Source organism: Physeter macrocephalus, chromosome 7, assembly GCF_002837175.3.
Source record: "Physeter macrocephalus isolate SW-GA chromosome 7, ASM283717v5, whole genome shotgun sequence".
Classification (NCBI taxonomy): domain Eukaryota; kingdom Metazoa; phylum Chordata; class Mammalia; order Artiodactyla; family Physeteridae; genus Physeter; species Physeter macrocephalus.
This window is the reverse complement of record NC_041220.1, coordinates 29,774,680-29,787,071: the sequence shown is the minus strand read 5'-3', so window position 1 is coordinate 29,787,071 and position 12,392 is coordinate 29,774,680. Positions and strand designations below refer to the sequence as shown.

The 12,392-nt window shown below is 42.2% G+C and overlaps 1 protein-coding gene across 8 annotated transcripts in view; it reads right to left on the bottom strand.

The window, feature by feature from the left end:
* The window catches only part of ARHGAP10 (Rho GTPase activating protein 10), a 337,918-nt gene that overhangs the window by 306,138 nt on the left and 19,388 nt on the right, over positions 1 to 12,392 (bottom strand). The window lies entirely within an intron of this gene.

Here is a 12,392-nt window from a genome sequence, read left to right as displayed (position 1 = left end):
CCGCAACGGGAGAGGCCACAGCAGTGAGAGGCCCGCGTACTGCAAAAAAAAAAAAAAAATCTGCATATAACTTTAGTCAGCTCTCCACACAGGTGATTCTGCATCTCCAGGTGCAGAACAAACCACAGACCATTCAGTACTGTAGTAAATATTTATTGGAAAAAAATCCGTGTATAAGTGGACTCATGCAGTTCAAACCGGTGTTGCTCAAGGGTCAGTTGTATACCTCAATGAAGTTGAAAGAAAAGAGAAAAGAAAAAATACCAGTGCTAAAGAGTGTAATCTGTTAGAAGACAATAACATGAGTTGGTATCGTGTTTATATTTCAAAAGGAATGAATTTCTAATAGTGGAGAATCTGGCAGCTTCTGATCTAGGCATGAGCATGAAAACCAGAGTCAAGAGAATGGACCCAAGAAAAGATGCTACTGTTACTGCTGCTCAAATGGCTGAAGCAAGTGGCGACTCACTTAATTCAACTCATTGAGCTTTTTTCCTTCTTTTGTCCTAGAAAAGCCTTCTTAAAATCACCTTAAAAGCCGCTTAGCACCAATCAGCACAAAATCTTAAGAAAAGTCCAATACTATGCAAGGCAAACTAGCCCACACATTCTCAATGGACAGATTTCCCAATTCATACTCTTCGCTTTTATATGATTCCAGAAGTCCATGCAATTCCTTTTTATAGTGGATAAATTTAAAAGTGTGATGTAATGACTAACCCCCCCAACAAAAGCGTTCCTTCCATTCATGAAAGGCTGCTGCTTCTCCTACGAAGGCGGAATAAATCCAAATACCAAGTTTTCAATCAGAGAGGAACTGCTCGGTCATGCTGCAGACTATGTGGTCTGAATTAAATGCCACTGGCACACCCACCCCAGCCCAATACAAACACAAAACACACACAGAATGCACTTGAGGTCAGTGAGGAAACTACTATTACAAGGGAAAACCCGAGAGAAGACATAAACCGTTTTCAACACGTTTAACTCCGGGATACTAGAAAGAGGATACCCTAACGTATCAAATACACCGCCTCTCGGAAACAATTGCCCATAAGCAGCTCTTTTCCAGCTCTCAGTCGAGGGTTCTTAGCTTCACACACCCAGCCTTTTGTTCCAATCCACATAGTTTCCGCAAGCCTGGCAAGAACTGCCAGCTCTCAGCCGCTGAAAGCCCCACCCAGCTGCAGGCTCTCCCCTCCTGCCCAGAAGACACCCACAGAGCCCCCTCAAACTGGGAGGGCAGGGAACCAGCCACAAACGAGAAATCTTTCCCTCCCCTAGTTCCATGCTGCCAACTACCGAACCGGCCCTCAGACAGTCAAGTCGGCAAATTAACAAATCTTTTTCTCAAAAGATTCATATGTGTTTGTTTGAAGTTATCTATCATGAAAGGGACAGGACAGGCAACTTCCGGGGGAGAATTTGGGGAAATAAAAAAGTCTCAGAAGGAGCCCAGTCTGAAAGAGGAGATCCAACACGTGAATGAGGGTAGGAAGGGAAGAACAGTGTTCAAAACAAGAGGAAAAATGGGAGGAGTCCAAATGTGCAGAGACTGAAACCAGCAACACAGAACTTCTGGGGATCTCGGACAGACCGAGCCCCTCGGGCCAACTATGGACTTGGGGGCAGACTTTATGTCGAAGGACTATCCCAAGCCTCACGTGAGCTGGATTCTATACCTGACCCTGCCAAGTATCAACAGAAACCTTGTAAATTCAGACAAGCTATTAAGCTCTCTAGATCTCCATACCATCATCTGTAAAATTTCTCTGCTGATTAGACGGAACTGGGACCTGACAAAGTTACTTCCTCGAGTTCTTCTGAAAATCAAAGGAGCTGAGCATGTAAACTAAGGCTTCTGTACATGGTTGGCCTCTACCAATGTCAGATGGAGATTCTGCTATTATCTTCCCAAGCTGGAAAGGGGTGGCAGCTTGAATACTGGGAAGCAGCAAGGGACAGATGCAGGACCGTGAGATTTGATGTCATTTAGAGTCAGGCTCCCAACACAACAGTCATTAGCCACGTGGGGCTCTTGGTCTCCGGAAATGTGGCTGGGCCCCATGAATATTTACCATTTTAGCATAAAATGCACACAGGCTTCCAAAGATTTGGTTTGAAAAAAAATGCACAAGACAATTTTTATACTGGTTACAATTTTTAGGTTGAAATGGTAATACTGTGGATATGCTGGATTAATGAAATCTATGATTTGAATTAGTTTCACCTGTTTCTTTTTACTTTTTTTTAATGAAGTTACTAACAAAATGTAAATTATATACGTGGCTTACATTACATCTTCAGCAGACAGCAAGGAGCTACACTGATTCACAAATCCGCTCTGCCAGTTACCTACTTGAGGCAAGTTATTCCACCTCTGAGCTTCAATTTCTATAGGAATAAAGATAGTATAAGGTACAGAGTTCTTAGCACAACTGGTAGCTGGAAGCATAACAAATTGATTATAATTCATTCATTCAGCAAATATCTGAATACTTACCAGGTACTGGACAGTTTAAGTAGGATAAAAACCCCTTCCTCTATAAAGCTCACATTCTGAGAAAAACAAACATTAAAGTAGACACATAAAAACACACAGTAGGTGATAAGTGCTATGTGGCCAAGGGGGAGGAAGAATGGGGAAGCAATGCAAATGGAAACACTGTGGTCAGAAAGGCCTCACTTGGAACAGCACTGGGGTGGGAAGCATGTTACACATCATCAGGGTGGTTAAGACTCTGTGCTTCCACTGTAGGTTCGATCCCCGGTCTGGGAACTAAGACCCTGCAAGCCATGCGGCACAGCAAAAAAAAAAATTTTTTTTAAATTAGCCCAAGGGATACAGGGCTTCTTTGGGGGAGTGATTAAAATATTCTAAAATCAGCTGGGGTGATGGCCACACATATCTGTGAACGTACAAAAAGCCATTGAATTGTACATTTTAAATGGGTGAATCATATGGTGTGTGAATTATGTCACAATAAAGCTGTTAAAAAATAAATACAGAAAGATTAATCAAAGGTTTATTCATATGTAACTGCACCACATTCTGCATAGAGTGAGATGGAAAACAGCTCCCTCTGATAAAGAAATGATTGTAAAACACCAAGCAAGCTCTGGCACACGGACCAGGTTCATACTTGCACGGTGCCTGCCCCCAGCCAGGCCTCTCCTCCTCTCCCAGGCCCTGATGAGGCGACAATCTTGGGCAAACCTGTTCTATATGATAGCTTACAACTGGCCAGGCAGGGAGGGGCACCAGATCCAAGAGCAGCCAATTGAAAGGCTGGCCAAATAGGCAACATCACTAATTATTAGAGAAATGCAAATCAAAACTCCAATGAGGTATCACCTCACACTAGTCAGAAGGGCCATCATTAAAAAGTCTACAAACAACAAATGCTGGAGAGGGTGTGGAAAAAGAGAGAACACTCCTACACTGTTGGTGGGAATGTAAATTGGTGCAGCCACTATGGAGAACAGTATGGAGGTTCCTCAGAAAACTAAAAATGAATTACCGTATGATCCAGCAATCCCACTCCTGGGCATATACCTGGACAAAACTACAATTCAAAAAGATACATGCACCCCAACGTTCATAGCAGCACTATTCACAATAGCCAGGACATGAAAACAACCTAAATGTCCATCAACAGAGGAATGGATAAAGAAGACGTGGTGTGTGCGTATATTTATATACACACACATACACAATGCAATACTACTCAGCCCTAAAAAAGAACAAAATAATGCCATTTGCAGCAACATGGATGCAACTACAGATTATCATGCTAAGTAAAGTAAGTCAGAAAGAGAAAGACAAATACCATATGCTATCACTTATATGTGGAATCTAAAATACAACACAAAGGAACCTATCTACGAAAGAGAAACAGACTCACAGACATAGAAAACAAAAAATTGCCAAAGGGGAAGGGGTTGGGGGAGCAATGGAGTGGGAGGTTGGGGTTAGTAGATGCAAACTATTATATACAGAGTGGATCAGCAAGGTCCTACTGTATAGCCCAGAGAACTATATCAATATCCTATGATAAACCATAATCGAAAAGAATATTTTAAAAAAGAAGTGTGTGTAATGCTGGAGAGGGTGTGGAAAAAGAGAGAACACTCCTACACTGTTGGTGGGAATGTAAATTGGTGCAGCCACTATGGAGAACAGTATGGAGGTTCCTCAGAAAACTAAAAATGAATTACCGTATGATCCAGCAATCCCACTCCTGGGCATATACCTGGACAAAACTACAATTCAAAAAGATACATGCACCCCAACGTTCATAGCAGCACTATTCACAATAGCCAGGACATGAAAACAACCTAAATGTCCATCAACAGAGGAATGGATAAAGAAGACGTGGTGTGTGCGTATATTTATATACACACACATACACAATGCAATACTACTCAGCCCTAAAAAAGAACAAAATAATGCCATTTGCAGCAACATGGATGCAACTACAGATTATCATGCTAAGTAAAGTAAGTCAGAAAGAGAAAGACAAATACCATATGCTATCACTTATATGTGGAATCTAAAATACAACACAAAGGAACCTATCTACGAAAGAGAAACAGACTCACAGACATAGAAAACAAAAAATTGCCAAAGGGGAAGGGGTTGGGGGAGCAATGGAGTGGGAGGTTGGGGTTAGTAGATGCAAACTATTATATACAGAGTGGATCAGCAAGGTCCTACTGTATAGCCCAGAGAACTATATCAATATCCTATGATAAACCATAATAGAAAAGAATATTTTAAAAAAGAAGTGTGTGTATATATATATATATATGTATGTAAACTGAATCACTTTGCTGTACAGCAGAAATTAACACAACATTGTAAATCAACTATACTTCAATAAAAAAATAATAAAATTTTAAAAAAAAAAAAAAGGCTGGCCAGTGACCTCCCGAGAGCCAGACAACTTCTCCCCCAAACAAGGACAATGGTAATTAGCTGGGCCAACCACATTCTCTTAGGAAGCTGGCTTACGAATATGGAAATACTCAGACGTGGAATATAGGAACAGTGAGGCTGAGGGAACACTCAAAGAACCGGCCCATGAGTTAGTCAAAATTTGGAGGAAGCGGAAACTGTGAATAAACAGAAGCTATCGGTACTACAGGGATGGAAGCTGGTAAAGGAAACCCAGATGAACACAGAGCAGGAGAGACCAGGAAGACCCGTTGGGGCACAAAGCCTTTAGCTCAAAACTAAACTGCCCTGTGTTCCCAGTGACTTTCTTGTTCTGGTTTCTAATTTTCTCCTAACGTGCCAAACTGAAAATATTACCTTTGATTTAGACTTTTCAGCAAATCTAAGAAGCCAGTGAGTCCTGCTAACTTTCCTTTGGCCTCATTCATTCATCTCCCTTGGGCTCCCTCCCCAAAGGCATTGCCACCAACCTAGACCATGGCCCTTGGCCTCAAGGGGAGTGGAACAGGACTTCGTGGGCTTCCCTGGCCCCAGGCTCTACCTGCTCCCACAGAGGAGTATCTGATCATTTTTACTTAAGCAGCCTACCTCCTTATTCCCTGCTCCAAAACCACAACTCTCTGGTTCTGTCCTAGGGCAGAACTTAGAGCCACATTCATCTTTCCTATAGGCCCTAATATTCTGCACTACATCCTAAATAACCCTAGGTATTCAAGCTATTCCCCTCTCCCAGACACCTCTATCCGTCCCATCAACCCATCCCCAGTCAATTCTACCTTCTCCATGGAGCCCTTTTAACTACACCAGGTATCCATCAAGGTCCCTTTTCTTATCATCTGGTGAGAAAACATAGCCCTTAACTTCCCAGAACCATTTCTTTCATGTGTTTTATATTTCTATAACAAGACTGTAAATCCTAATAAGACAACACATTATCCATTAGCATCTCTCTCTTGCTCACTAAAACCAATAACTATACAGCTCACATCAACAGTGCTCTGTGAAGAGCTGTTGATTAAGTGATATTAAATGGAGAAACACTATGAAGATCCTCAGCACTAGAATTTGGACCTGCTTCTGGCAGATGCAGAAACTGTCTCATTCAACAGCCATTCCAGTCTTCTCTTCCTTTGCTTTCCTCGGTAACAAAGGCTGGACTACAAACAACTCCTTCCCAGACTTCCTTGCAGCGAGGGGAAACCACGTGAATGCTGCAGCCGATGATCTATGACCCGGAGCTGACAGGAGATTCCTGGGAAAGCCTTTGGTACAGACTTTCCCCCCTTTGTTCTTTTTCCTCTTTCTTGTCCCCTAGAAAGCGGGTGTCATGGCCAGGCCATCTTGCAAACCATGAGTAAAAGGCTACAAAACCTGTAGGCTCCTCAGCCTTGAAAACCAGCCAGCAACCACCAACTATTGACTTATTATGGGAGGGAAAAAAAAAATCAACCAACACGGTCATCATCTGTCAACTGGCTTTTCTGTAGCATGCAGCCAGTTGTTACTGACACACTGCTCCTCAAGACATAATGGGATAAAGGGCCTATTGTATGGCACAGGGAACTATACTTGGTATCTTGTAATAACCTATATGGGAAAAGTATCTGAAAAAAATAGATAGATATGTTATGTACAACTGAATCACTTTGCTGTACACCTGAAACTAACACAATATTGTAAGTCAATTATACTTCAATAAAAAAGAAAATTTAAAATCTAGATTAAGCTAAAAAGAAACACAATATAAACCAAAGACAAAATACACAGCAAACAGCCACAGAGGCTGACTCACCATGTACTACATACACCCCCCAACACACACACACACCTACCTTCTTTAGTGATAGTCTAGCTTCTAAAGGAGACAGAGAAAAGTATCACCTGAACTATAATAAGGGTAAGAGAAGCCAAAGAGGGCAGTCTCTGTTTACTGTGTCTACAAGAGCAAAAAGAGAGCTACCTACTCCCTACAATATTTTATCAGCAGCTTGCCAAAGAAAAGGTCAGTGATGTCACTGTTTTCAAAAAGAGCCTTCTCTTTTGATAACATGGTACTGGAGTCTGTTCCTATGGCTGAGGTCCCTTCCCGTGTACAAAGCATCCATTGGATGGAATGCCTCACAGTTTTCTAGGAGAAATAAAATGAGAAGTGATGCCATGAACACAGAATGTCCAGACTGAGTTTATCACAGAGCTGGTTATGTAAGAAAAAGAATTTTAATAAGGAAAAACGTGACATTTTGTTCGTCTTAAAATAACAAGGACTTCTAATATCACAGCTTTGGTTTTGCATCAATAATACGATTCCTTGTATTTTATCGTTACTGCTTGGGAATGTTTTTAAGTTATCATTCTGAACGGATTTTAACATTCCTTCAGGGACCTCGTTCTATTAAATCTAATAGAAGAAGTACAACTTGACTGTGTAGCAAAATCACTATTTTTGTCTTTGTTCTGTTATTTTGCTTGATGTGAAACAAATGAAAAACGTTAACACCCTACTTTACTCGTGTACAACAGCGAAAATTCACCCATGCTATTTATCTCTATACAGAGACAGACTAAACAAAAACGTATATACAACTTGCAGCATATTGAATATAAAGTCATTAAGGAATGACAATAGAAAGTCAGCCAAAAGAAATAAACTACTAACCACTCTTGAGCTTTTCTTTCCATGTGGAAGCAGTCTGGGACCCTGAGCAGAATTTTTTTTTTTTTTTTTTTTTTTTTTTTTTTTTTGTGGTATGCGGGCCTCCCCCTGTTGTGGCCTCTCCCGTTGCGGAGCACAGGCTCCGGACGCGCAGGCCCAGCGGCCATGGCCCACGGGCCCAGCCGCTCCGCGGCACGCGGGATCCCCCCACACCGGGGCGCGAACCCGGTTCCCCTGCATCGGCAGGCGGACGCGCAACCACTGCGCCACCAGGGAAGCCCAGAATTTTTTTTTTTTTTTTTTTTTTTGCGGTACGCGGGTCTCTCACTGCTGTGGCCTCTCCTGTGGCGGAGCACAGGCTCCGGACGCGCAGGCTCAGCGGCCATGGCTCACGGGCCCAGCCGCTCCGCGGCATGTGGGATCCTCCCGGACCGGGGCACGAACCCGTGTCCCCTGCATCGGCAGGCGGACTCTCAACCACTGCGCCACCAGGGAAGCCCCCTGAGCAGAATTTGAATGCTGTCCCAAACGTACTCTAACTCCTCCTAGGCCTTTCTTCATGCTTTCAAAATTTTACCAACTCAACTCAGGCCAAAACAACCTTCTAACCAGACTCCAGCCACTTTCACCTCCTGAGAGGTCCGATTTTGACTGTGTTCATCAGATGTAAAGGATCCTGGCGGGAATGTGCAGAGGAGCTGAGATGGGAGATGGTAGTCCAAAGTTACAAAAGGCCCTTCCCGCCTTCCATCAGCAGCTTGGAGACAGGGCAGCCATCAGAGGCCCTGGATTCTCACAATCTCATCTGCTTCTTTACTGGTAGCAGCCAACCTCAGCACTTCAAGGGCTTCCAACATGCCAGGAGCCAGACAGGAATCTACAGAGCAAGTATGAATACAAAACCTGAGAGCCGGGCACAGTTCCTGGCACTAGTTGGGGACCCAAATCAGATACCGCCCTCAAGGGGCCGAGCGTCTACTGGAACGTGGGACAGGAACAAGGTGAGGGGCAGGACATTTTTAGGAATGTTCAGGCTTTATTAGGACCAGTCGTAGCAGATGAATGGATGTCCCAACCACAAAACACTGTCACATCATCTCTGTCCAACTCATTAATTTCTCTACTTCACCTTCAAAGGAGGTGTCAGGAGGAAGCGCTCTTACTCGTGGGAATGATTAAATGGTTGAGGGCTGAGGATTTGCTTCAAACGGCCTTATGAATCTCAGATTAAAAACAGCAGGGGGCTTCCCTGGTGGCGCAGTTGTTGCGCGTCCGCCTGCCGATGCAGGGGAACCGGGTTCGCGCCCCGGTCTGGGAGGATCCCACATGCCGCGGAGCAGCTGGGCCCGTGAGCCATGGCCGCTGAGCCTGCGCGTCCGGAGCCTGTGCTCCGCAACGGGAGAGGCCACAACAGAGGGAGGCCAGCATACCACAAAAAAAAAAAAAAAAAAATGACAATTTCAATTTTTAAGTAGTTGATCCAAAGCCATTTTCTCTCACAATAATTAAACCTCAAGTCTAGTGTTTTATTTAACTCCTACTTCATGACAATAAAACCATATCATCTATAGAAATATGCTCCTGAGGAGAAGAAGTAGATTAAGGAATACATGTGTCTAATTCATCCAAAAGTGAATCAAGTAATTAAGTTTTTAAAAAAAGACAGAGAAGCTAGAATACACCCTTGTTTACCCAACTTAATATAATCATGTGAGTCAGCACAAGACCATTCCCATTAACCTTGATTCTACTGTAAATATAAAATCGACTTTTAAAAAGTAAGCCATATAGAAATGGAAGGATATTTCTCTGCTCCTCTTACTTGTGTGACTCTATTGACACAAATATCACTAATTCAACCTAAGAACACAGAAGGGGGGGGGTGGGAGGGGGGGGGGGGGGGGGAGGGGGGGGGGGGGAGGAGACGCAAGAGGGAGGGTATATGGGGATGTAAGTATACATATAGCTGATTCACTTTGTTGTACAGCAGAAACTAACAACATTGTAAAGCAATTATACTCCAATAAAGATGTTAAAAAAAAACCAGCATATATTATTGGGGTAAGCTTAGTATGGAATCATAGCTTCCTTTGGGACTAAGGTAGTTTATGCACACCTATAAATCAGAGAATTGGGAACAGTACCACTTATCTCAATGGAAGGACACATAAACATAATTAATATGTGCAAAATACTTGATAGTGAAAGTCAAGCCAGGAGCTTTTATAAGGACTCTATGAGAGAGACCAGAATTGGCTTTATTCCAAGACTCCTACTTTGAAGCACTTGTTGGCATGTTCTAACGATCTTCGACCTCGTATTTTCTCTCCTCCGGATCTAAATTTTTTTTTTTTTTTTTTTTTTTGTATGCGGGCCTCCCTCTGTTGTGGCCTCTCCCATTGCGGAGCACAGGCTCCGGACGCGCAGGCTCAGCGGCCATGGCTCACGGGCCCAGCCGCTCCGCGGCATGTGGGACCCTCCCAGACCGGGGCGCGAACCCGGTTCCCCTGCATCGGCAGGCGGACGCGCAACCACTGCGCCACCAGGGAAGCCCCCGGATCTAAATTTTTGATGAACATGAATATGATGTGAGCCTCATGAAAACAGTTGGTTTCCAAAGGGGAAAAAAAAAGTCACCCTTTAAATAGGATTTCCTCATTACTCGGTTCATTAATACTGCAAACATACAGATAAGAAAAATGACTTCAATGTAGACTCAACACTACCAAATGAGCTTCATGAAACCAACAGACGGGACAAAGCAGGTATCTAGGTGGACACGTGGGGCATGTTTCCTCATCTGTAGAGTAGGAGGACTGGACATTCGTTCCCGCTCCACGGGAGTCAGCACTGCAGGACTTAAATTCCAGCTTTCTACGTGGAAACTGAGGTTTACTAAATTCAAGATCAGAAAGACTCTGCAATATTTTAAACCTAACTACAATGTCTTCATTAATACTGTCTCTGCCTTCGCCATATGACTTTGGGCAAAATTCTTAACCTTCTGGATAGCAAGTTGCTCATGGGTAAACCAGGAGAAAATTCATTTCACGGTAAATAGATTCAGAATATCATCAGCAGAAAGAATGAAAATACATCTAGAAAGAAAGGGAATGGCTATTTGTGAAGACAATTAAATGGCAGTAGAGTTTGGGGACATAAAAGAAGCAGCAAATTTAAGCAAGGGTCCAAACTGGCATTGACAGCAAAGCATCCATTCCGCAAAACAAAGGCAAGTGTTTTCCTTTAAAGAGAGAAATCCTACAGGCCTTTGCCTATCAGTGACAAGACATGGAAGCTGAAAATGGCATTACAAGCTGTCAGCACCATTCAAACCCAATGAGCCCTTTGGATCGTTAACAATGACATTACTCTTTAAATTCTGCTGTGGCTAAAAAGCAAGCAACAGCGATCTTTTTCATTTTGTGCAATACAAGTAGAATCATACAGCCACTATTCCAAATCATCTGAAAATGACTTCCTTTCCTGTGACTTTTAATAGCTTAAAGGAAGTTTCTATCACCTGCATGGAAAATTTTTAAATTTCCTAAAGTACGCTCTACAAACACCCTCCCCCATGGCTTTACACAAGATACTACCACAAACAAAGCTTGTGAAATACATACTGTATCAACGGCAATAATATATGCTCTTCTAGAAAACTAAAGGCTTCAGAGAGAGTGTGAAACAGGCGGGGGCCACACAGCTTTCCAGGCAAGTGCCCCTTGGGCAGGTAACTTAACCGACCTAAACCCAGGTTCCTAAACTGCAAAATGGTGTGTCCTGTCAGAGTTAATTACCAAATAGGACTGTTGTGAGAAGTCATTGCTAATTAATGTAAAGGTTTGCCCCCTTACATGGTGTTAAAAAATAATAATGAAAATTTTTAAAACCCTATTAACTGCTTCTTCTACGACAACCACTACCATTATCATGACTTCTAGGAAACTTAAACTTTGTGTTAGTACATCTCAGATAATGTTTACCAATAGCTAAACTTATAAGTAGATTATGAGGCAAATGAAAATAAAATCTAACACTTCTAATTTGAGATTGTAGTAATCTACTCATTGCTGTTTCAAACTGAAGATATTTTATATGCACCTTCATTTAACCAAATCCAAGATAGAAAAATGGATATTCACACACTGTTTACAATAGCCAAGACAGAGAAGCAAGCTAAATGTCCATCAACAGAGGACTGGATAAAGAAGATGTGATATATGTATCCAATGGAATACTACTCAACCATAAAGAAAGAATGAAATAATGCCATTTGCAGCAACAAGGATGGACCCAGAGATTATCATGTAAGTGAATTACGTCAGACAGAGAAAGATAAACATATGATATCACTTATATGTGGAATCTAAAAATAGGACACAAATGAACTTATATACAAAACAGAAATAGACTCACAGACATCAAAAACAAACTTATGGTTACCAAAGGGGAAGGGGGTGGGATAAATTGGGAGTATGAGATTAACAGACACACACTACTATATATAAAATAGGCAGACAACAAGGATTTACTGTATAGCACAGGGAACTATATTCAGTATCTTGTAATAACCGATAATGGAAGAATCTGATATTAACAATCACTTTGCTGTATACCTGAAACATTATAAATCAACTATATTTCAATAATAAAAGGAAAAAATTAAATGGATATTCACATACACAAAACAATAGGTTGGGAGATGACTTTACACTTTAAAGGAATCATCACTGATGCTTCTTGAATAATAAACATGGTTTAGTTACATCTAAAGTGTGA